Raw genomic sequence first — 27043 nt, forward strand, 5'->3', positions numbered from 1 at the left:
CTAACTATAACTCCCCCACCCCGTAATGCACTGCTTATGACCTCACATTTTACATCACTCATGATATGGTCAGTGACATAGACTCTGTCCCTTCTGCTTTCAGGTGCTTCTCGACTTGAATCCCCCTTAGGGTTCCACCAGACACTTTCACCTTCTCCAGCAGCTGCATCTTCTGGAAGTCCTCCATTGGGTTTGACAACAGTTTCCAATGCCAATTCTTACCAATGTACCCTGCTCCCTTGGGGCAGGTATCCTGGTTCCTAAGGTATCCATGGGTGGGGTGACTCTCCAACCTTCTGTCTTCCACGGGGTTTCTTTAGGGTCTACCGAGAAGGGTCCTTCTTCTTTAAATTTGCAACCGTGACTTACACGTTGATTTGTATGGAGAACATAGTTGTGTTCCTACACTCCGCACAACTTCTGTGGGGCTCCTAGATACTCACCTGTGGCTTTTCATTGGGTCCCGGACACTTCTATGTCCTCTGATTATTATCTTAACTCGAGTTGTGGTTTACATACCACTATTTTAGTATATGGTTTGGTCTCCTCTGAGGGACCACTGTGTATTCTGTGCTACTTACCTGTTCCTATTTCAAAGTATTGTGTGCATTGTGTATATCTCCAACTAGGAGTTATCTGTATTTGTTAGTGAGTGTCTTATAATAAATACATATTTCTATGAATATAGTGTGTGGTTCTTTTTCACTTAATCTATACATATAGGATTATGTTCTGGTAAAACAAGGTGCTTTACACTCCTTCTGGACTAAGCCTGAAGGCTGCTCTCCACAGCTTCCACTCAGAGAGCTTTTCCAAGGTTGTCTAAGACCACTAAAATCACCAAGGATTGTCTGGATCAGTGCAAGGTGTCCACTTACATAGGTGAACATCATATACTGAGCCAGCATCTCACAGTAACTAAAACTGGTTGAGAACTAAACCTTATTTTGGTATTCCTTCCAAATAAAGATTCCTATCCATATGTATCAATGGCTTAGGACTAAAATAGCAGTCGCAACTCATTGAAAAGTTACCGACCCCCATGTCGGAGGGGTAACCTTTTAGCAAAAGGCAAGGGGTACATTGATACTCCTTCTCCTTTATGAATGTTTTAAAAAAAGAGTTTGTTGGGGAAGATGTAGTGTAACCTATCAAACAAATAAGCAACATTTCATTTTTAAATTCAGTCATGTTTCCTTTACATGATTGTCTTCTGGCCTCGACAGGCCACCATCACTTTGATGGCCTCCCATAGGAGTGAGTCAAAAATTGCAATCTACCTCATGAATATTAATGAGGTTGGTTGGGTTGCAAGTTTTCGGAAGTGACCTATTTGTACATAGTGTAGTTCAGAAAATTATTCACAGGTTAGTAAATAGTACATCTGTCCCTTAATTTTCTGCTACTAGTTTTTCCTTCCTCCAAAGAAGGAAAGTTTTTGCTAGATTATGTGTGTACTCCTAGGGAAAGTGAAATTAAATAAAGTCTATTTTTTTATACAGGTAAAACACCAGTTCCGTGACTGAATTCAGTTAGAAAATGTCCAAAAGCACTTTCTAAAAGTGGTGGATCCAGGTTCAGATGAATCATTGAAGTCCCTAAAGACAACTGCCACCGTCTCCTCTCAGCATTACAATGTGACGCATCAAGAAAAAGAAGGGTGCACCTTAATTCTACCAGATCCCAAGATGGCAGTTGTGATTCTTGACTCTTGCAGTACTCACCACTCTTGCGAAATCACACCTTTGACAGTTTGGAAAAGCTTTACGTCTGATCGTTGGATACAGATGCATCCTAATACGAAGTGAGTACAACTTGATAGAGCAGCCTACTTTAAACAAGGAGCGTGCGAAATTCCTGTCATGTACTTTTGTGTAATTGCACAAATTTTTTTGCAAAAATTAAGCTTAATTGTACTAAGTCTAAATCTGTTATTTTGCACTATGTTTTAGCATTAAATAACTCCTTGTCTAAATTGTAATTGTCAGGACATATTTAAACAAAGCACCTCGAACAACAGCCGGTCGCCTGAGTTCTTTTGATTCAGTTCAGTTGTGGTAAATTTTATACCACAAATTGCGGTGTGTGAAGTGGTGTAGTGTCATAACATAAGAATTCTGCATAGAAATTGTAATGCATAATTCACAAATAATGCAAATTATGCTGGCGTAATGTAAATTTTACTGAGGCCTACCTAAAAGATTCCTTACCAGTATAAACCTAAACACACTTGTAATGACATATTAAATGTAAACATTGGCAGGATCATCTTACTTTGATCAAGTTGTTAAACCTTATGGTCCCATATTATTTAATAGGCATAATGTCCCTGTTTGTACAATAGAACATTATTGAGCAGGTGCACTGGGCACAAACAGGGAGTGTGCACCCTATTATAATCAATGTTCTGGCCCCAGGGCATCGTTGAACTCGTGCCTGCCTTGGGGGCAGCACATTCAGTAAAATACAGACCAGCTGCTTGCAAGCCTCTTTGTGTTTCATTGTGCAGACGCCAGCCGGCTGCACTTTAAAGAGTAGACAAAGATCTCTTGGCAGGAAGGTTCAGTGAGTCACTGCACCTTAATGCAGTAAGATATCTGGGGGGGAGGGAGATTCCAGAGGGCTGTTCTCAGGAAAAGCACTGGTCGTGTATCATCTCTTTGTAGTGCACTGTCACTGCGCCTACATCACAGCCTCTTTGCCATTGTGCTTGCATCCATATTAGCACCTGTGCCTCTGTTTGTAATAATACAGTACCCTGGTGGAGCAGAAAATGGCACACTGGCCCGTTTAGACCCTGGCTGACGCTATACAATACGGACCATGGAGTTTATATCCATGATAATGTTGGTCACACCATATCTTGTTGATTCCTGACCATGTACTTTAAGATCATCAAGACCACAAGTCCAAATCACAAAAAGACAAAGTGGGAATAACTAGCCCTACAAAAGATGCCATCTAACCCTAGACCGAATGAAAGTGTGCGTGATTGCCAACCAACCAGTGTCAGAGAAATTCCAAGTTTTGAATATTTATGTAACCCAAGAGCTCTGACTGTCCAATGTGGCAAATACTGCCCTTCAATGGTAAACTCAATGATAAACGTCTGCCACAACATTCAGGGTATGCCTCTTTTAGACCCCCTGTCTATGTGCAAAAACCAAGGAACTTTTAGGATGTTTCACATGTCTTTTGATATTGTAATAAAAATAAAAAACAAAGTAATCAACTATAGAAAGGTTTTCCAAATTTTTCCCTACATCATTTATTTTATTTTTAATAATGATCAAACTATGATCTTGGAAAAAGAAAGAGAAGCTATCAAGCAAGCTATTTAAGCTCACTTGGGTATTTTATAAGAATTCAGGCTAATCTGAAAATAGTAAAGTTGTAAGTTCTCCAACTAGAATGTGTGCATCAGAAACAAACTCAGAGACAGAATTGGCTAGACCATTTGATAAAAGTTAGAAAACAATGGAGAACAATATGCAGATCTGTCTGACTAACATAATTAAAGAAAATTCAACAGGTATTGCACCCCTATCTCCTCACCTAGCTATCCAAATTTCCAGTGTGGATCACCTTGATTCTTCAGAAATATCCCACAGCTTAGAGGTAGGAACACTAACTATCAAGGCTCTGTTAATGTCAATCGAAGCCAAGCATTATCCCCTTTCTAACACCAGTGATTTTTCAGTCAATTACCGGCATTTTCTCATTTGACATTTTAGCCAATGGCTGTTAGAATCACAATACACAGTAAAACTGAGTCCAGCCTTTATAAACCTCTGTAATCTTGGAGCACATATATTAAAATCATGTTTAGGGTTTCAGTTGAAGGTAAACATGGTGTTTGTTGATGTAGAGCAAAATCAGTACGAAACGAATGGCTTAACTATTAATGTATGTGGAAGTGGTCAGCCCTTAACACAGGCAATGACAAAGCAGAGAGGGCAAATGCTACCGTCTTAGCACATTAGAGCGAGTTACTCTGGATATGGCCAGCAAAAGTGGAGAGTGAGGTTGATAGTTGTTAAATGCAAGCACTTGAGTGGATGAGGAAGAATGCACTCAAGCAGCCAACAATGTTCAGAGAGAAATGAGTAGTCTACTCGGCTGAGCCAAGATGTGATTGACAAGGTCTCAAGTCAATAAACTGTAATAGACTGATGAAAGAAAACCAATGATTGGAAAGGGTGAGTCAAGGGCCAAGCTGTATACGGTGAGAGTAATAGGAATTGTTGAAAACTGTGCTGTCAAAACACAATACTAAAAAACTCAACACCACAAAAGCTGGTTTCAGTAGAAACTGCACGTTTGTGGACGACATTAACTTAGGGTTGTGCCAGACTGATTCTTGTACCCCCACAGGATATGCTGACCCTTAGACCATCTACTTGCAGTTCTACCATTAGCCCCCCTAACCCTAAAAAGGGAGCAAACAGTTCTGGCAACCATTGACCATGGCAACTCTGTACCCTCAGCAACCATGGTGACTTTAAACTTTTTGTTCAGCCATTCGTGCTTTCTTTCGCTCTGAGAAATATACAAAAAATACACGAAGAGGCGTTTTCAATATTTATTGAACCGTAGTGATTCTTGCATAGAAAAAGTGGGCTGCAATTGTTAATTGAATCAGACAAAAGTTTTAATGAATATCAGAACAGTGAATTAAGTGAATAGTTCAACCATCTTGTTGAGACAACTTATATAAGCATACATAAACAGTAATATAACTATGAAGCGTGCTTCTACGATGCCGGACCCTAACCTACATGTCTATGGTAAAGATGTATGTTTTGCCAAGAAACCTCCTTCTGGATGATCTAACCCTATTATTTGGTGGGTAAGGGCGTAAGACCCAGTCTTGATTGTGAACCAGACACCCCACACAGAGATGTCGGTCAGCTGCCAGGCAAAACATTGGCATGCAGGGACCCCTCGAAGCCAGCAGAAGTGTCTCCTCTGATTATGTTAGAAAACATAAGGTTATATATAGAAAGCAGTATCCTTGCCTTGGGCCAGTGTTTGTATTCCTCAGGTAGCTGCATCGCTATATGGATGTAATAATACATTTGTGTCATGCACGCGAGGGCCTTGTGTTTAATGTCAAGGGAGTACAATAGTGTTCTCATGAAGTGTTCATTGTCAGCAAGGTCAGTGTTTCCAAGAAACCAGTCCAAGAGTCACCAATGCAATTGTGTGTCCAAAGTCGATGTGGCAAAGAGAAGGCAACTTAAGGAAAGGACTGTGTAAATGTAAAAATGGCACTAATTCCTACTGTGCCTACCTCAAGCACAGGACAGCAGGGATAGTAGGGTAAATGAGTGCTATTCAAATTACAAATAACATCCCCTTTGACACAACCAGCCATCCAGCACTAATATTGTAGAATCAAAATAACCTCAACCTTAACCACAATAGGGTTTTTTGAATGAGGAATATCTAGGTGTATTTTTGTGGATGAAAATGTCTGTATTTGCCCAGGCTTATCACGGAGGACAGCATCTCTCAATAGAAGTTCCACTTCCTCTTCCTCACACAGTCCATGAACTCTTGTCAAAACTGACTGAAAGTAATATTTTACAGGCATATGTTTGAAGTGTTTAAAAAAATAAAAATTCATTTTATTTAATTTATTCTAGGAATTATATATAATAGATGTGCAAAGTTGTCTGTCATAATCATTTACAGGTAATTACACTGAATAGCTCAAGCCCAGAAATTGCATATATGCACATTTAGTGAATGGATTTGCAGCAATGGTTAATGGTTGTAGCCATGACAGTATGACATTCTTCATACATTGCCAATCTATTAACAATCTTTTAACAGCGTGGAAGTGCACAGATCTCATAAAGCTTGAGGGGTGTAGCGAATCCAACTGCAGGAGACAAATCAATATGAGTTACGCCAGGAGGAAGCCGCAAAGTACACATTTGAAGAAGACTTGTAAAAAACAAAAACAGCTCCATTTTTGCAAGAGATTGGCCAATGCAGATTCTTCGACCTATAACAAAAATGATACAATCTAATAAAATATATCAGCATTTTGTAGTCTGAACCCCATCTCCTGATTTTACCTACCTAATATGCCATATTTCTTTTTCTACATTAGAGTGAAGCTCTTTGTCTATATTATTCTGTTGTTTCAGTTTCTACACAATTTATTGTCAGACCTCTAAGCATCACAGGCTTCTTCTCACAATTTGTGTCTGTATTTGACGGATGTATGATGTTACAACGCATACTTTTACAACGCCTACCTTTACATCGCAAGTTTTACAACGCATACCATTACAACGCATAGTGCTTTTGGGCGCTGGATAGTGAATAGTTTAAGTTACTATTCCAACTCCAGTCCCCGTGGATAGTAGAGAAGGTGTTGGATAGTACATTAAACCTATTCCCTATCCTAGAGCGCCCCCCCAGTGCAATGCGTTGTAATGGTTTGTGTTGTAAAAGTTGAGTCGTGAAGGCACTGCGTGGTAAAAGTTGAGTTGTAAAGGATGTTTACCGTATTGGACTGTTACTAGATTCACAAGAATCCCCAGCTGAATCTACACAAAATGTATACAATGCGTAATTGTATCCCCCTCCCTCATTCTTGGCAAAGAGAGATAAAAAGTGAACCATCCACAATGGCAGGCATGACTGAAATATTTGAGCATTTTTATATTTTTATCTTATTTATCAAGAAATATATATTTGACATTGAATCATCACTTCCTCTACAAAAGCTGAAAATATTGGGTCGCTTCAGTCAATTTCCACCCTTACTGTCGATTGTGTGGTATTAAAATAAAGTGCATTTTTTGTGTAAATACACATCTGAAAGTTATGACTTTGTGGGAATTTGTCTCTTCACCACAGTCTGGCCCACTTCCTATTCCACAAGAACAGTTGATTCCAGTATACATGCTGATTTCTTGCATCTCTAGTTGTGATCATAAATGTCAGCAGAAATCACTTTTTGTGCTATATTAGTTATGACGCAATATCTTTGCAGTCATGGCATTGAAGATTGGTTTGACTATTGCAGATTCAGGACTTCAAACATAAGGCAGAAAATAACCACTCAGATATAAATACATCTGGGTTTTTGTTTAAGTGGAACTTCTTTGTTGGTTGGCAAGTTTACGTGTATTTTGTGTGTGCATTGATGGGTGATTGGATGAATGTGAGAATAGACAACAATGGATGAATTGATGAATGAATGGATGGATGAGTGAGTGTGTGGCTTGATGAATGGTTGAGGAGTGGACACCATATGCCTTGCCAAAAGTTTTTTTTTATAGCTGTAGTAAAATAACAATGTACTGATACTAAAACCCTGCCATAGGTGGCTTTTGACAGAATCAGAAGTTGGCCAGTTTTCTCAACAAGAAGAAGGAAGGAAGCCTCCTGAAATTAGTACCTACAAACATGTTCCCTCTAATTTTTTTCCTCTGTGTGCTGCAGTGGAGGGTCTCTGTGTGCTGCAACCATGGCTATGTGCGCCAGGAACCAGACCGCGCGCGCCAAATGTCACTCCTTTACTGCTTCTGTCAGACAGCCCCTTTTGTTACTTGCAGTTTATAAGTTTAAATCCTAATATAGAACAGTGAGCTATTAACTATCAAAGAGCTGCATTTCCGTTCAATGCAATGGCAGAAACCCTGTGACAGACCACCCGAGCGGAAGAGTAACATAGCTTTTGATTGTAAGAACTTAAGGGTGTTTTTGAACAGTAAATAAGAAAAATTCAGCCTAAAATTTAAAAACCAGCATTAAGAGGAATAACCTTCAATCATGTTTTACTTGCAGATAAGTTTAAACAAAACACAGAACAAGGAACAGTAGGGCGCCTATTCAAGGGAGTTCCTCAAATACTAAAATAGATGCCTAAATAACAGCCAGCCACTATAGGTCTCAAACCACAAAGTGACCAGCTAGAATTCAAGTTCTGCATGTTCCTCATGCGATGCTGTAGGTACCATGAGGGAGAGGGGGGTACAGCTTGCACCATACACACTGCAGCCTCGCAGAGTAACTACATTTAATACTTATTAGTGAGAGTGCGTATGCCAGACTATGGGTGCCTGAATGTGTGTGATTGGGGTATTTCTTGTATATAGCAGGCATAATGTTGATAATTCTTTGCAAGTTAAGGGAATCCATGGTATGATGGTGTCTACCATTTGAATAAAACTAGCTCAAGCATAATGGTGGCAGCTCCAGGCATCTATGGCACGATGATGCCTAACCCTGGGATAATGCCACCCACCTCTTGCATAATTGTAACCGTTAGTATGTTGTGGGCAAATAATGACTTGCAAGGCCTGGACATGCAAGGCAAAATCCAGCACTGGCAGCAGGAGTTGGGAGTCTTTACCTATGCTCAAACATGTTTTTGAGTGTCTTCATCTATGTCAGTGGCGGCTGGTGACATTTGAAAGTGGTGAGGCGTAAACCAATAGACGTACTTAACTGCGGCGAGCGAGCATAAAAATGTTTTTGAAAAAAGAGTGGGCAAATGGTGTATTTTCAAGTAAATTTGCGAGTGCAATCCCACTATTCAGACTCCTGCATCATATTCGTCATTACTACTGACGCCCTGCACCAAAACACAGACAGACCACACCCACCCTACATTAAGATAAGGCCTTCCGCTACTACCACACGCTACACACCGACTGATCCCACGCACTACAACAAAACAATGGCTGACACTACTACTACCCCAGAACTCTGCAGTTAAAACTTAACCCTCGTTCTCGCCCTTTTTCTCTCCAGCATTCTCCCTCGCTTGCTCATTTTCTATTGTTCCCCTCTGTCTCGCCTTCTTCCTTCCATTTTCTCACACCCTCGTTTTCTGCACCCCACTCTCTATCTTTATCGTTCTCGTACTCTGTCAGCCTCTTCTCTCTCCCTCTCTTGCAATCCCTTCTGCCTCTAGCTCGAACATCTTTCTCTCAGCCTCACCTCGAAGTCTTGCTCACAGCTCTCCTTCTCTCTCTCCTTCTTCTCCCCCATTTCATCCTCCCTCTCTCTTTTAACCCTCTATCTATCTCCTTCTTCTATGTTCCACTCTCTCGCTCTTTAACCCCCTCCCACCCACTCTCTCGTTGCTGCAGTTGGAGACACATCTACATACTTAAAGATGTCAGATAGGACTGTGCATTCCTAATTTAAGTTTTGAAAATGAAGAGTAAACAATAGTCTTTCTGTTGAGGCCTGTCAAGGTAGTGAGAGGTGCCCGACCAGTTCTTTCATCAAAGTTGCTCTAATTATCATTACCGTCGTGACACACATGTGGGGACTTTTTCCCTTTGAAATACTTGCGGTCTGACAAGAAAGTTGTAATGTTGGTGCATGTAATAAATTGCACAAAGCTGTACTGGTGTGGTAAGTACTTTATTCCTTAAATTATAATGTATGCTGAGGAGCGCCGGCCGGCGCTTCCGATCAGTGCTTATTCTCCGCGTGCAGTGAAGCTGCGCGCGCTGCTTCCAACATGGCCGACGCACGTCACGCCTACGTGACGTGCATCAACTAGAATGCGTCCGCTACATATCTCCCCCTTTTTATCAAACATTAAAGAGTCACTTACAGTTCATTGTCCAATTCAAAATCTCGATATCTGGAAGGTCTTACCACCTGCCTTCCGCTCCTTGTGACCCTGACTGGGTTCTCCATTGTCTCTTGACTCTGCAACTCATTGCTTACTGTTCCTTCATTCAGAGCTCCTTCCTCATGCGTGCTTCTCTCCAACCTGTCCCGTTCCATTCCTTGACTTCCGTTTTCTCCTTCCTCTTCACTTTCCGTTTCATCTCTCACTCCTCCTTGCTGCTCAGCGGCCTCTTGACTCTTCTCCACCTCCGAACCTTCCTTGTCTTCCCAGTCGGTGCCCTGCTGCTCCCAGCCCAAAACCTTATTGCACCTGGCCATGCGGTCTTGGGACCACACGTTTCCGTCGCTTAATAGGGCTGCCCGATCATACACTTCTACCACTTGCAACGACTTGCTGTACTTGCTGTCTCCCTTCTTCTGCAGGGTGGCCAATCTTACTCTTACCCACTCTCCTTGCTCCAGACCTGTGCCTTTGACATTCCTTCGTTTGTTGTAGTGGTTGCTGTAAATTGTCTGTGCTTTTTCCAGGTTGGCCCGCACCACTGCAGGGGACCATTCACTGGTGATGAGCTTTTCCTTCCAAATTCTGTTGTTGTGGGTAAAGGGTTCACGTCCTCTCAGTATTTGGAATGGACTGTACCCCGTGCCAGTGGGGGTTATTCTATAGGCCCATACCATGTTCTCTAGCGCCTTCTCCCAGTTCTGTTCACTTGATATGGCCGCTTGTATGGCTCCCATCACTACCCTGTTAAATCTCTCCACTAAACCGTTTCCGGACGGATGGTAGATTGCAGTGTGTTTGACAGTGACGCCATTTCTTTGCATGAACTTGTTCCACTTTTCTGACGTGAACTGGGGTCCATTGTCACTCAAGATCGATTTAGGTATTCCTTCCCTCGTGAAAGTCTCTGACAGAAACTTAAGGATGTTCTCCGTGTCCATGGATTAATCTATTCTCAACTCGGGCCACTTTGAATATCGATCCATGAGCACACACACGTATTTCTGTGTGCCTTGGTCATCTAGGACCGGTCCCAAAATGTCTATGGATAGTTCTTCCCATGGATTTGAAGGGGGATCAAACTTTCCTATCGCTGGCCTCAATGGTTTTAATGTCTTGTCCGCCCGTTGACATTGGGGACACTCTCTGACATGCCTTTCAGCCCTTATGTCCATGCCTGGCCACCAGTAATTTTGTTTGGCACGTGCCTTGAGTTTCCCTATGCCCAGGTGTCCCTCATGTAGCAAGTCCATCAGTTTTGAAGTGAGGTTCCTTGGGGGAATCACCTTATCTCCCCTGTATATGAAGATCCCTCTGTCTCCTATCGACAGTTCTTCCCGCACTTCGAAGTGCGGCTTGAGGCTTGCTCTCACGTTTCTTTTGTCCGGCCATCCATGTACGATGTACCCCTTCACTTCCTTTATGTCGGTGTCCTCTTCATATGACTCTGTCCATTCTTGTAGACTGATTAGTTTCTCTTGGTCCTCTATTAGAGCTACCAAATCCCCACTGCCGACAGGGTCTTCCTCTCCTGGCTCCATGGCAGCTGCCCTGCTCAGATAATCCGCTACTCGGTTCCGGCTCCCGGGAATGTACTCGACATCATACCTGAACTCGAGCAACTTTAGAGACATCTTGGATATCCGGGGAGTGGCACTGGCATGTCCACTTGACGTCAGCACCTTCACCAACGGTTTGTGGTCTGTTCTGAGTAGGAAGCGTGTTCCCCACAGAAATTGCCGGAATCTCGCCATGGCCCATACGACCGCCAGCATTTCTTTCTCAATCACGCTGTATTTGCTCTCCGTATCTGTCAATGCTCTGGATGCAAAGCTGATGGTCTCCATTTCCCCTCTACCTCTGTTTTGCATGAGTACAGCGCCCAGGCCTTTGTCGCTGGCATCTGTCGTCAGTACAGTGGTGCCTTGTGGGTCGTACCCTTTGAGGGGAACAGCTCCAGTGACATCCCTTTTGATCAACTCGAACTCTGCTTGGGCTTCTGGTGTCCACTGGAACACTGTGCTGTCTCTGGTCAACAGCCTCAAATTGTGGGTCTTGGAAGCGAAGTGTACCACAAACTTGCTGTAGTACTCCGCCATCCCCAGGAACGACCTGACCTCTTCCTTGTTCCTGGGCGGCGGTGCTTCAGCGATGGCTTTGACATTTTCCGATTTGGGGGTAACGCCCTGTCGTCCGATCTCGTGACCTAGGTACGTTACCGACTGCAGTCCCAACCGACACTTTGACCACTCCGCCGTGAGGCCTTTGTTCTCTAGTGTTTTCAACACCTTTCCCAGCTTCTGATCGTGATCCTGCTGGTCTCGCCCCATCACCAAGATGTCATCCTGGAAATACTGGACATCCTTGCAGTCTCTGAACAGTTGGTGCATCATTTTCTGGAAGACAGCGGCTGCTGAGGCCAGCCCAAAAGGCATCCGACAAAATTGGTAACATCCAAACGGGGTGATGAAGGATGTGAGCCGTTTGCTGTCCGGGTGAAGTGCAATTTGGTGATAGGCCGAGGTCAAGTCGATAGTGGAGTACCACTGCACCCCCCTGGTCTTGGTCAACATTTCCTCGATTCTGGGGAGGGGAAATTTCTCCACAACAATATTCTTATTCAGTTCTCTCAGATCCACGCAGAGCCGGACCTTCCCATTTGGCTTCATTACGACCACCAGGGGCGCCAACCATTCTGCACAGGTTATCGGCTCTATTATTCCTTTCTTTTCCAGCTCCTGGAGTTCAGTTTGGACTGCTTCTCTCACCGCAATCGGCACATTCCTCACCTTGTGGGCTACCGGAATGGCCCCTTCCTTGAGTACAATCCTGTGTTGGAAGTTTTCCATCCGTCCCACTGTGCCACCAAACACTTTCGGGTAGTTCTCCTTCCATTTGTTCATGTCCGGCCATTCTTCTTGCTCTGTGAGTAATATTTGCTCTTTTCCTCCTGGATCCAGTTTTATTCCTAGGTCCCCCTGGTCTAGCCATCCCAGGACCGAGGGTCCTTTTTCTGCAATGTACAGCTTGCACCATGCTGACCGGCCCCTGAATTCGAACAGTAGGCGGCGGAACCCCAACATTGGAATGCGGTCGCCATTGTAAGTGACCGGTCGGATGTCTAGCTTTTCCAACTCCGGTCCCAACTTGGGTCTGAATGTTTCTTCCCATACTGCCTGTTGGATGATGGTGAAGGGGGATCCTGTGTCCGCCACCACGGTGATGGTGCTTCCTCCGATTGACATGTCCAGGAGGGGTTTTGTGGATTTCCTCCCTTCTATGCTCATTACCTGGTCATATATGCACAGGACGGTGACCACCTCTTCCTCTGCAACCTCTTCCAGATCTTCTTCACCTTGCTCGACGCATTTCACTGTTTCCTTAGAATGTTTCTTCCTACACACCTTTTCGTAGTGGCCCAGGATACCGCAGTGTAGGCACTTGGCTCGGAATGCGGGACATCTTCTGTGACGTGCGTCGTGGGACCAACTGCCACATCTGTAGCACGATTTCTTGCTGTCACTCCCTGTTTGTTTCCCTTGCCATCTGCTGGTTCCTTTGGCTGCTGGGTCTTTTCCTCTTTGGTCCTTATGGTGGTCTCCCTCTTGTATCCTGTTCACCATTGTTGGGGTGACCACTTCTTTCTTGGTTGCTGCAGCACACCTCCTAGCAAGCTCCGCCCTTTTTACGATGACCATTACTTCTTTGAGCCTGGTGTCGCCGCTCGCCCACAAATTGTCTTGGACCTGTGTGCTCGTCGTGTGCATCACGATCTGGTCTTTTATGAATTCATCCTCCCACAGTGCGTATTTACACGGGGCCGCTAGTTTCCTCAAGGCTCCTACATATTCCTCTATGGTTTCTCCAGCCCGTTGTTTCCTTTGCTGGAAGTTGAACCTATCCACAGACACACATATGGTGGGACGGTACCTCTCATCCAGGTCTTCTACTGCGTGGGCATAGACGTCCGTATCAGTGTCCTCTCTCTTCTTGGGCACCAGGCTCTTGTAAATCCTGAGACCCTCCGGTCCCAGGTTCAGCAGCAGGATACGTTTCTTCCTTTGGGGGGTAAACTTCTCTTCATTTTCGTCCTCTAGGACCCCTATGAAATTATCGATATATTCCTTCCAATCCTCCCACTTCATCAGGGGTTCGCCGGGTTTCGGTAGGAACTGCACCGGCGCAATTGCATAGCCTGCCGGTGTGCTCATCCTCACCTCCCTGACCTCTGTCGCCTTGCTTGTGGGGCTCCCTGGGGCACTGTCCTTCACTTCTGTATGGGCGTCCTCCTGGGGACTCCTAGTTCTGGTCCCCTCTTCCTCCCCTTTGGTAGCCAGCGCTGTTCCTACCTTCCACTGTGCGATGGGAAGGTAATTGCGGTGATTTGTCTTCTGTGGGTTGCGGTGCTGCCTCTCTGGCCACTGCGCCGCCCCTCCGGTTGATGTGGCACTGCCACGCTCCTCAGCCTGTCGTTCTCGGTGGGCTCAGCCTTGCCCCCTTGTGCTCTCCACACTCTGGCCTGGTAGCGCCGCTCTGCGCTGTGTCCCAGTGGTCAGGGGGTTGCCTGTTATGCTGCTGCCCACGTGGTGGAGGGTTCGATTTTTTTTTTCTTACTGAATGCCAGTTGGATCCTCCCGTCCTCGTCGCCACTGTGATGTTGGTGCATGTAATAAATTGCACAAAGCTGTACTGGTGTGGTAAGTACTTTATTCCTTAAATTATAATGTATGCTGAGGAGCGCCGGCCGGCGCTTCCGATCAGTGCTTATTCTCCGCGCGCAGTGAAGCTGCGCGCGCTGCTTCCAACATGGCCGACGCACGTCACGCCTACGTGACGTGCATCAACTAGAATGCGTCCGCTACAAAAGTTATCTGCTATCACATGCAGATGGATGCATTTGAGGAGGAGGCATTCGCAGTCATTTAAGACGTATTTAGCTGTAAGTAGGAGGTTCTCTGCAACGCTGTGCAAAGATAATTTTAGTTCTCCACAAGGCGTATTAACAGTTCATTGCAGTAGTATCGCAGAATTACAAAATTCCTCAAATTTCGCTGATGGAATGAAAAAGAGAAGGGGGGGCCAATCGGCCCCCACGCAGGCATGGCGGGGCCCGGCTCCTCCCACACCCCGCTCCTCTTCGTGGTCGCTTGCCCCCCACCCTCGCCCCGGAAGTAGCTGTGCACTTCCGGGGTGAGGGGGCGGGGCCGCGGCTGCGAAGGGGTTAAGAGCCTGGGGAGCACGGGAAGCGGTCTCTTTGTGCCCGCGCTCCCAGGCTCGCTCCTCACCCCACCGTGGGGCTGTGTAATTTTCTCCAATTTTCTTTCAGGCGGCGTGCTGATTTCACGTGGAGCGATGGAGGATCGGTGGATCCCGGTTGCGATGGAGGAATGGCCTGAGGCTGTGGGCGAGTCTCATATTTCGTGTCTCCGGTCCAAGATGAAGGAGCAGCGTCGTCATTGGGGAGCCGCACTTGAAGATAAAGGAGCATTTGGCCATGTCAAAGTTAAGTGCTTAATGTGTGCTGTCGGCAAAATGTTATTCCGTGGCCCTGGTGTGTTCGTGTGTGGCTTTCAAACATGTGTTGGGGCGCGCTGTTGGTTGGGGACTGGCTTGATTTGGTTTGCGATGCTCTTGATGACCGAGCCAGCATTTTTGTGTTCACTGCTCCGATTGCCCCGCACCATGTGATTCTGAGCGATTACTTGCTTAATCTTCCCGTCGGCGCCTAGAGACCCGTACGGGTGATTGCTTGCATTGATTTCCCGTGTTGCATAGTTGTGTTCCTGGTTTGAAGCCTTCGGGCCGGTAATTTCTTAAACATTTCCCCCACTGTATCATTATTTTATGGTGTAAGAGGAGTCAAGCGGCTTTCCTACCCCCTTTTTCGTACAAGCAATGTGTCTGACAGAATGAGGGCTTGAAAGGCGCTAGGTTAAGGTCGCAGTTCTCCTTCCGCTTTCTACTCGGACCTCGGCCAATATGTATCCGCTTATAACGTCTTGTGAAAGTAATTGCGCCGGAACAGTCCTCTTATAGATCGCCTGGGAGATTTGAAATGAAAGATAAAGACGTAATGTAACTGGTGATTGCCACGTCTTAATGGGAAATAATTCTGCCGGTAAAATAATTAACACACAATTTTAACAATACCATGCATCAGGAACGGCGCTGTGGCTTAGTTGGTAAGAAAGCCCGAACAGTCCTCTGGTAGGTCACCTGGGGGATGTGAAATAAAAAGGAAAGATGTAATGTAACTGGTGCTATGTAAGGCGCTCTGATTCAGGTTTCATGTTCACGCTATACGAACCGGGGATGCGGGTTTGAGCCTCGGTATCGACGCTAAACACCCTGTGAGTCATTGCAAAATCACTTTATCTCCTAAAATGAAGGTGTCTTTATGTAATGTAAGGCGCTCTGATTCAGGATGCATGTTCGCGCTATATTAAGCATTAGCTGCCAGGGTTTCAGGTTGCTATTTGTGACGTTTTAAACATTGTTCTTTCCGTTCTCACAGCAGCCCCCACCGCAGGCGGGGCTGGGCACGCAGAGCAGCCCTCGAAAATGTTGTAATGGGCGCTGCACACGGAAAAGAAAACATGGCTGCACATGGGTACACATTACTCTGGGGGCTCACTGGCGTGTGCGGGAGGGGGCCAGAGGGGGGTGGCTACCCCTCTGTAACGTTCCCCTTTTGGGTTTAGACTCGTGTATCTGTTTTGCATCTTATATAACTCCATGTACTCAAGTCCTTGGGTAAGGTAACTGGTTCTATGGTGAAGCGCTCTGACACCTTTGGATGAAGAACAGCGCTATATAAAAACGCATAAATAAATATTAGTCACTCTGGAAACCGTCCCTGGGGTTAATGATGCCAGTCCGGATTTTTTGTGGCTCATAACACTGCACTTATAATTGTTTAAAACCAAATTGTCTCTGCAAGGGCCCGGTACGCCGCACAAACATCATTTCCATGCGCAGGCAGAATTGTCAGGCAGAGGCGAACTAACATGCAGTTTCTTTACAGCACTAGGTTCATGTTTTTAATGGTGCAACAGGTGCAGTGACACAGGGGCCCAAAGTTCTGGAACTCCGCCAAACACCTAATATTGCTTTATTTTACTACTGAACAGGCAGTTACGAGTACTGGTAGCTTGCAGAAAACAGGGCATGAGTTGAATGGTGCAGTAGGTGCAGTGGCGCCAAGTCAAAAGTTGTCAGAATTCCTCTAAACAGTTAATGTTGCTATTACATAGGTAGTGGTGTTCCTATACGTTCGTATAAGTTAAAAAACAGTTTCTGTACTAAATACGAAAGTTAAATTAATCCGACAAGTGTGTTCATCCTGCTCTCTTGAGACGCGAGCGTAGCTACCCCTTTTTGCAGACAACAGCGCATGAGTTGAAGGGTTCAGTGGCGCCAAATCAAAAGTTCTCAGAATTCCTCTAAACAGTTCATTTTGCTATTATATAGGTAGTGGTGGATAGCCAACGAAAGCTGAAGAAAAATTATAGGCTCAACTCCTTTCTGTATAAAGAGCCACAGTGGGATAATATTGGATGCTAGAAGTGACGTGATCAGTCCAGTTCAATTTCGAATGCCCAAAGTGGATGTATTAATGTTTACACGTTATATCAAGTAATGTTTGGCTCCAGTTTGGTGAAGTGTGGCTCAAATGGTTGGAGTGGCAGACCCTGATGCAGAGGTCGAGCCCGGGACCAGGAGTCAATTCCCCGTCTTGGCGGGTTTGGGCTCAAGTTACTGCCAGCCTCTGATGTTCACGAATTTTCACTTAAGTAGAATAGTGGGGCAGGAAAAGTACTATCCCACATCCTATCACACCTGTTTACAATCAAGTAGGTCCAATGAATTGTTGACCAGGGTGACCACCTGATACTGGGGATAGAAATAAGGCAGTGGGATTTTTTAAGTAGAATAGTGTGGGTAGGTAAAGTACTATCCCACATCCTATCACAAGGCAGTGGGACTTTTAAGTAGAATAGTGTGGGTAGGTATAGTACTATCCCACATCCTATCACACCTGTTTACAAGCAAGTTGGTTCAGTAAATAGTTGGCCAGGGTGACCACCTGCTACTGGGGATAGCAATAAGGCAGTGGGGCGTTTAGCTCACAAATTAATCAAAAGTGGGGTTCAGGGCCACAAATAATTGCCTGCTGAAATTGGAAGATCTTTATCTCTTTTTTTAAAGCAAGAATGTCCAATGTAGGCCCAGGAGGGCGGTATCCATGACAGATTTGCAGGATAATCAACACGCTTTAAAATGTGTGATATGGAGATGCACTGTATCTAAATGCATTCGATATGTTAATTCTAATCTCAGAGATGCTGCCCATTGTATACCTACATTTCGGCAAGAACATTTTAGACGATCATTTTTCAGATTGGTTGAGTGCAAGGAGCATGAAAAGCTGCCCACATGGGGTGAAATGCTGTGACATTAGGATGACAATTACTGTGCCCTTGTTTTTCCTTTCTGACTCAGCGACAAGACAGTCGTGGTTGCTATTTATTTGGTAAATAGACAATGTAACCATAAATTGCTGGGCGGGCACTGTAATCTGATCCCTGTTTAACACCCTCCTTGCACTGACCCCGCCACCCCACAATATTTCTCTCTGGGTGCGGGAATTTTTTTGTTGTTTCAGAACGTCCTCTCTGTTCATAAAGTAATAGATCCTGGCTGGTTCAACAGGAGTGATCTTAGTAAACAATATTGTGGGTCCGCTTCACCTGGGTATCCGCCCCCAGACCAAGCTAATGTTACTTACAACGGTAACATGGCAGAGTGGTCTACGTAATCGACAATACTAGTTCAGGGTGACCGGTGGGCTTGCTGATTCAAGTTACACTTGCGTGCGTACTTGCCTAGGTGGTAGGCCTCGATTCGATGACAGGACAAAGCTATGAAATGTGTAGCGCAAGTTACCAGGCACAGTGCGATTTAAGCCTGGTTACAGTGGTAAAAAACCTTTGACGCCCCCGGACCAAGGTAATGCTACTTACCAAGGGTAACATGGTAAAGTGGCCATGTAAGGGATATATCTATCGGGAATATTGACAATACTAGTTATGGGTCACTTGTGTGCACTTGCGTGTCTACGTAACAGCATTTGGCACTAAATTCTTCCCCCCCTGTTTTATTGCCTAAGTAAGTCAGCCGTACCAAATGTCAGCCAGGAAATTGCCATTCCATAGTATGCCTGTTAGTTTCAGGTAATTTTATCAGAGGACATATAGCACGCAAAGGACTCACTATAGTAGAGTGGATCTAAAGAGGATGGTCGTGACCATGCCTAAATCCCATCTCTGATACTGCTGGTGCTCTTATATGGGCAGGAGGGTCGGACAGATTTGCATATGACCAGGGCTGAACTGGGGGAGGCAGAATGGGTTAATGAATGGTAACACATTAAACCCTGATCTGTTGAAACTAATGTTGCATCATGATTTACGAGAGGTGGCGGTATACTATGTATTGATTGGAAAATCACGTGTGGCACCCGGTGGGCCACCTGTTACATGCAACCTGTTAAGGGAATGATGCTCAGTTTGTGCTCAGTTTGGTATCATAACAATAATATATATAGGTTATGGTTGCCCCTTAGTTATATTACGCATTACCATTGTCAGCCACGGTCGAAGCCAACAGTCAGGCGCGAGGGGTTCTATACTTAGTATACGTATATATCATCAAGTTGTGGTTGGGTGGGTGCTAATCCTATGCTTAAAGACTTGGATGCGGCATTGGCAAACAGACTGTTCCTTTTAAACTGATAGCCTAATCATCCTTAAGGAGTCATGAGGGCGCTATGGTATTCACTGGGGACTCCATGCTTTGTGTCACTGAACTGCACACTGGGTAGTATTCGTTAATGAAGGCCATTTTTACAGGGCACTCTTCGTAACACTAATCCAGTCACGCTACAGGGGACGCAAACTGAGGCTATGCTTAACACTTAGTCGGAAGTGTGTATGAGTGTGCATCTGACGCTAATAGTATCTCAAACTTAGCAAGTGATGGCAATGTAAGACTAGCACGTGTACAGCAGTTATCGCCAGAAACACTAATGGTTTGTGTTTATCTATTCCATTTTTGTATGGCCGGGTCCATGGTGGATATCTGGAGTGCTCCACATCACAACAGCGGCTACAGGTGGACAGCCCAAGGGATGCTTACGTCAGGTAGAGGATGACAAGCAACAACACAAGCGTGATGGGCGAGCGATCATAAGACGCAGGAGGTGCCAGCACTGATTTGATTGTTTATGGTGTGTAAACCCTTGATTGGGCTGGCCGCAATAATGGAGCGGGATGTTGCCTCACACAAAATGGCGGTAATTTTTCCTGAAACAGGAAATCGTATTTCTACAGTAACGGCGCCTGTGCTCGCAGGGCCACCAGTGTCAGCATGGCAGATGCATAAGGGTACCAATTGGTAAAGTATCAGGATACCCCCGGTCACAGCAACTACAGAGACACCAAAGATGGGGTCTGTCCGTCCAGAGCGGGAAGGTGAAGTACCCGATAGGCACGCCCAACACCCTCAGTCAATATCTGACAGCGGGTAACAACAATTGGGGTTTGTTAATTGGGCAAAAGGGGGTTCTGGTGGAAGGGATAATCGCGCTAGCAAGCTAGTTAGCAAAATATAAAACACAGGCTGCACCATAGGGGGGGTCAGTTGTTCCCCAGACTGCAGGAAATGGGGGTCGACTTGGGGAATGCGCAGAGTCACTCGGTGAAGAATCACTCGGTAAAGAGGATCAACACTTGGATTGAGAAACTATTTCATACACATTAATCGCAGAATATCCCACAGGGGGTCATCTCAGGACCAAGTAGACTAACAGTCGGCTGATAATGAGGAGTTGACGTTTATTAGAGGCTCTACTCACAGGGTGGGGGGTCCAGTGGACAGAGTCAGGGAATGCCCTAGGGATAGGGAACAAAATAGCAGGGGTAGAGGGTTTTTGGATTAGGAAGTTATGACCTTTCAGTGTAGGCGGTTTGGGGGGGGCCAGATAGTCGGTCAACTACCTGGCCTGTGGCGGTAAGGTCATTAATCGGTGAGCAGCATTTTAAGGTCCTTACGGGGGGGCGGACCCATTCACGAAAGGGGCCGCCCGCGGGAGGGACCATTGGTCTCTCTCAGAACTTCAGGGGCAGGATATGATATCCCGTATTTTAAAGGGTGCGGGGGAGGGAGTCTACGCTTTCCTCAGGCTGGTAGCCACCCCTCACAACACTATGACGTCACTAAGGTGCGCGAGTGTCTGGGCCCTCCTGTTATGGTTAAATGGAGTTCAGGGAGCGCACGTGGGTGTAACGTGCCCTGGGTTGCGCATGCGCATCTCGAACGTGAGAGCGCAGCTGTAAAAGGATCTGACACCGGTTGGCGACCTTGCCGTAAGACTTTATTATTATTAGAATGCAGTTTAATTTTCAGGATGATTAGATTCGGTTAGGAAACACGCTGTACTAGATATTTGTTAAGGTTAGCCCATCATACCATGTCGAAACGGATGTCAATCTAATGTTCTGAAAAATGTGCATTTTAATAATTGTCAGAAATGTTTATTTGATTAAAATTTTTGATTTGTTTTTATATTTTAATAAATACGGCCAGGGGGGGGCCCTGTACCCCCTGACTTCCAAAGACCCCATGTGTTGACTGGTTGAATTGGGTAATTCAGTCAGTATGTTAAGGGGGGAGGTGGCCGGCAGTCCCAGACCATGAGAGAAGGGGGGGCCAATCGGCCCCCACGCAGGCATGGCGGGGCCCGGCTCCTCCCACACCCCGCTCCTCTTCGTGGTCGCTTGCCCCCCACCCTCGCCCCGGAAGTAGCTGTGCACTTCCGGGGTGAGGGGGCGGGGCCGCGGCTGCGAAGGGGTTAAGAGCCTGGGGAGCGCGGGAAGCGGCCTCTTTGTGCCCGCGCTCCCAGGCTCGCTCCTCGCCCCACCGTGGGGCTGTGTAATTTTCCCCACCCTCCATCCCCTTTTTTAGCAGACCTTGGGGCCGGCCAATGGTAGGTATAAGGTGTAGCAATGTGCCGGATTAGAATTATAGGATGCTTGATCCAGTGGGCCTTTTTTCCCGTCTACTGGTGAGTTGAACAGTGTAAATGTTTTGTGCATTGCTGTGATATTTTAACTAATTTTTCCTTAGGCCTTTTTCCCGCTGACAGGAATATCTGTACATATATGTTGTGTGCTTTGCTGTGTATTAACAAATTTCTCCTTAGGCCTTTTTTCCCTTTTAGTATAGCAATGTCGTATTTATTATGTGTGTCTGGCGGTAAGGTCATTAATCGGTGAGCAGCATTTTAAGGTCCTTACGGGGGGGCGGACCCATTCACGAAAGGGGCCGCCCGCGGGAGGGACCATTGGTCTCTCTCAGAACTTCAGGGGCAGGATATGATATCCCGTATTTTAAAGGGTGCGGGGGAGGGAGTCTACGCTTTCCTCAGGCTGGTAGCCACCCCTCACAACACTATGACGTCACTAAGGTGCGCGAGTGTCTGGGCCCTCCTGTTATGGTTAAATGGAGTTCAGGGAGCGCACGTGGGTGTAACGTGCCCTGGGTTGCGCATGCGCATCTCGAACGTGAGAGCGCAGCTGTAAAAGGATCTGACACCGGTTGGCGACCTTGCCGTAAGACTTTATTATTATTAGAATGCAGTTTAATTTTCAGGATGATTAGATTCGGTTAGGAAACACGCTGTACTAGATATTTGTTAAGGTTAGCCCATCATACCATGTCGAAACGGATGTCAATCTAATGTTCTGAAAAATGTGCATTTTAATAATTGTCAGAAATGTTTATTTGATTAAAATTTTTGATTTGTTTTTATATTTTAATAAATACGGCCGGGGGGGGCCCTGTACCCCCTGACTTCCAAAGACCCCATGTGTTGACTGGTTGAATTGGGTAATTCAGTCAGTATGTTAAGGGGGGAGGTGGCCGGCAGTCCCAGACCATGATTCTACACAGGCCTGCCAAGTATCATGCATCAGGCGTGACTAACGCATTTCAGTGTGGTGTTCTGCATCAACGCACTGAAATGCGTTGTCACGCATTTTGATGCCACAGTCTGACTCTGCTGCCTGACCCAGCGCTGAGTAAGTGGTGTGCCAGGCTGCTAGGCGCGCCACTCACACCTACCCTGGCTTTTCTGCTCCCGGCAGACTTTGCGCCCGGGAGCTGCCACCAGTGCACTGCTGCTACAATGTATTTTATTAGCCAGCTGGAAAATTACCGGGGACCGGCTGAGTCACTCACTTACGATAACAGCCACGCCTGACGTCACCCGGCCGAGGTCGGCGCAAGACCGTCACAGCCAACTGCAAATGCGAGGTGCGTGCGTGACATCTACACACCACCGACGTACTACAGAAAACTTCAGACTCCTGTGAGCCTGTTATATTTTCTTTTTTCCAATCGGATGTGAGAGTAGCATGCTCGTAATAACTCTCCTGCACCGTGGTGCTGCCCGGACTGTACTGGACAGTGCAGGTGGGTTGGGGGGTCAAGAGTGTCACACGCTGTTCCCCCGACCTGCCTACGAGGTTCGGTTTGTTCAATATGCAGCTGTAAGTAGAACTGTACGTTATTGGCCCACTATATCTTAAGCAGTTCATATTAGCACAAGTTTGAGACGAATATCTTTATTGTTTTTAAAGAAGGTTTTCTTTGTTATACCAGAAAGCTCTTTAAACTAGCGCCAAACCTGCTTTCTGTAGATGTTCCCCGGGTACCGCCAAGTCCCATGTGGAAACACTGTTTGTTGGGGAGGAGACAAGTTCGCTGGGCCCAGGCTATGGAAGGATGTTCAATTTCCTGCACGCCATCCGGGCCGTAAGGCACCGAGGAATTCCTTGCTGTTCTGTGGCATGTCATCTTGGTGCATGGCTGAGAGTTAAAGGAGAGGCCGGTGTTCGAGAACCGATCACCTGCTCACCTCCTCCTGACCTCGCCATGTGCTGTTGCTGTGCCCTGCCCATGCAGATCCTAACTTGTGCCCGGACTTACCACTGCAGGATGAGTCTCACAGTGAGAGCAGTTGGCACTGGCTAAGGCAGTGCAGCACGGCTCGCTCGCTTACTCTCAAAAAGAGACAGACTAACAATGCCACACCAGCAGCTCCTCTAAGTGGATAATTCCATCAAGCATTTTAGTAAGTCACATTTTAATATAATAATGTACTGCTGCTGACAGTTAAAATGTTTATTACGAGAATGAGGAGGTGGCTCCAGCACAGCATAGCGCCATGCTGCAAATGTGCACACTAAAGTTGTTTGTCTGTGCTATAAATGCAGGGCCATCTAATGCAGTAGTTTTGTCTGATTAAAATAGTAGTTATGCTGACTTATTATTTTAAAAGATGTAATTTCCCTGCTTGACAGTACAAAACAGCAGGCTTTAATTTTGCAGCACTATTAGACTTGCTTAGTGAAAGTCACAGATAAGTTCTGTGATTAATGTTCCCACTGGAGAGAGGTCACAGTTTTCTCTACTGGCAGTTTTCACTCTCACCATAAGTAGTGCAGAGGGTTAAAATGCCTGATAAAAAGAAAGTCTGCCACCATTACAGAACTGTATTGTATGTGGATAGCTCAGTGGGTTTCTGCTTTTGTGAGAGATCCCCTTTGTACTTCTGGTTCAGCCGCACCTGGAGCTGAGGTCGGGGTGGAGGGTGCTGATTATTTAAAAATTCAATATTAGCTTTAAAAGCCCCTGCTACAGAGTACGACTTTCTTGCTGCACAAATTAGTGTGATTTACGATTTTTGTCTGTTTCCATGGACTTCATTGCATCATTTTGGTTGCAAGAAAGAGTCACTTTAAGTGTCACACATTTAGTCACTGAATGTCTCTAAAAAAATCACTGAATCCGTAAAAATGTCACACATAAGCAATTTGAAATGTTAGCAGCTGTGCTTAAATGGTTGTTATTTCTGATATTTATATGTTTCCCTTGTCTTCATTGCTTGATTTACTTGCTATAAAGTGTCACTCATATTTGTGGAAATGTCACTCATAACTACACTCAAATTATGAAAATGTCACATGTAGCATTCTTGAAACCTTGGCAGCTATGTCTACAGAGGCCTATTCATTTCTTCCTCCGAGCCGCGTTTTACAAACAAATGAGTAGAGCACGTTAAAAAACCCAGCTTGTACTTTCTGAAGGTACATGCTGTGTTTTTAAAATTGTTCTATGCTTTTGTTTGTAAGGAGCGATGCGGGGACGATTGTGGGCTTTTGTCTAAGTATTCACGTTAAATCACAGCCCCTTCACGAGCTGTGATTAACATGAATACTTAGACAAAAGCCCAATATCTTCCCCGGACCGCGTTTCACAAACAAAAGAGTAGAGCAAGTTAAAAAACCCAGCGTGTACTTTCTGAAAGTACACGCTGGGTTTTTTAACTTGCTCTACTCTTTTGTTTGTAAAACGCGCCCCGCAAGTTCCAACAGCCGCAAGCCCCAAAGCCAGCCTTACCTGCACCCCCGGACTCTTCCACCGGCACACCACATGCAGGAAGTTATTGATTTGAAAAAGCGAGCGGCGCGACTATTTCGCATGATGTCCTGTGTGTGTGTGCGCGCTCACCTTAAGAGAGGTGTGCGCGCACGTGCACGTTAGCGGGAACAGTGCCTACAAATATAAGGAGAAATGCTCCTTTTTTGGAGTACTCTCACCCACATATGTCTTTGTGGCACAATTGATCATTGAGTCCTCACCAGGTACAAAGAAAGGCACCGGGTGGGCTCAACTCCACTTTAGCGTGGAATAATTTGATTAGGGGAACATATCTACAGGGATCTTGGAAAGGATTCAAATTGACTTTGGAGAATTCCCTGATTAGTTAGATATATTCTTAGGGCCCCTTGGCAGAATAAAAACTGAACAGAAATGTGCATGGAGTACTTATGGCTACCACGTCCGCTGGTAAACATGTTTCAGCTATTGTTTCAGCCACTGGTGTAATCCAGCTTTGATCAGGACCATCAAGATTCCTAATGATGATAAATATAAGCATGTTAAGTGTAGTTCTTAGTCCCGATGAACATTAATTCTATTCTTGCACACTCACACACACAAACGCTTGGTTTGCTGCAGACACAAATTCCCACAGTGTGTTAACCCTCACAGGCCACCCAGACAAAAGTTCAAAGATGCTTGATTTACAAATGTAGTAGGATAGTTTTATTTACTACTCATATCATAAATGGGGCCACTTTATGTTGGGCACTATATTTTGGTGTCTGGGCCTACTTTCTGTCTCAGTCGGACGATGACCATGTGGTAAACAGCCACACTGATCTCAGACCATGGACTCCCTCTTGGACATGGGGGACGACCTGCACACACTTGAATCCTTTCTGCAGTGAACCTGTCTTGTAGAAAGTCAGCCGGCAGTATCCACTGCACCGATCTGATAGCTCTGTATTCAGATCCTTCTACTACATGGACCGTCATGAGCCATCATCCACCTAAACAGTTTTCTCTCACTCATTAACGCTTCACAAGTGTCACCCTAACAGCTGATCCAAGATTTAGAGGCACCATTTCAGTTGCTGCTTGGTGCCAGATACCACTTCACTTAAATAAGAATCTTCTAGGATTCATTGCTGTGGTAAAAACATCACGGATGATATTCATTAGTAATTGAAAAAACATCACTCTCACTATAGATTAATCACGTTTTAATTCATGTATCATGTATTGTTTATGCCTACAACAAGCAGCACGCCTCTGTAGGATTTACAAACTCCGGAGTACAAGGTAGAAGGTTCACAAACAAGATTTACCAATATGAAACAATATTAACCTGAGAAATAATACCTGCTCAAAAGTTCATTAATTCTTTATTTCTCACAAAGTTCCCTTCGGAGTCAAGAAAATGCTGTGGGTTAAACTCTTCAGGCTTTGCAAACTGAGTCTTATCGTAGAGCACAGATTCAAGAAGTGGAATAATGTGAGTACCCTGAAAATTAAAAAAAGACTTTATGAAAAGTATTTGGCCAAATCAATTCTGAGTTCCACAGTAAATGTTATGCCCAGATTTGCTTCTCCGCCTTGACGTCCGGTATTCCTAAAGATACTATGGTTATATGTATGGTTGACATCACAGCAAGTTACATCACAGGATCTTTGACTTGATGACATTATAGAAAGTGACATCCCATGACCTGTGCAATTGTGTTCTTGACTAGTGCATTTAATGCAATTCTGTCCAGTTGTTAGAGGTGGTAAAGTGTAATAACCTGCACATGACATACTCACACTCAAGCTACCCTTATTTGATAGGTATGGCCCTTAGTTTGCTGAAACTTTACCATAGATTGTAATCACAACAGTATACATTTCTTGCTGCCAATCTCTTATAATCATCACTCAGCC

At 45.2% G+C, this 27043-nt stretch overlaps 1 pseudogene; it reads right to left on the reverse strand.

Annotated features, from left to right (window-relative positions):
• Positions 1-5831: 5831 nt before the first annotated feature.
• LOC144762225 (cytochrome P450 2K6-like) overlaps positions 5832-27043 on the reverse strand; it is a 156216-nt pseudogene continuing 135004 nt past the window's right edge.

Source organism: Lissotriton helveticus, chromosome 6, assembly GCF_964261635.1.
Source record: "Lissotriton helveticus chromosome 6, aLisHel1.1, whole genome shotgun sequence".
NCBI classification, from domain to species: domain Eukaryota; kingdom Metazoa; phylum Chordata; class Amphibia; order Caudata; family Salamandridae; genus Lissotriton; species Lissotriton helveticus.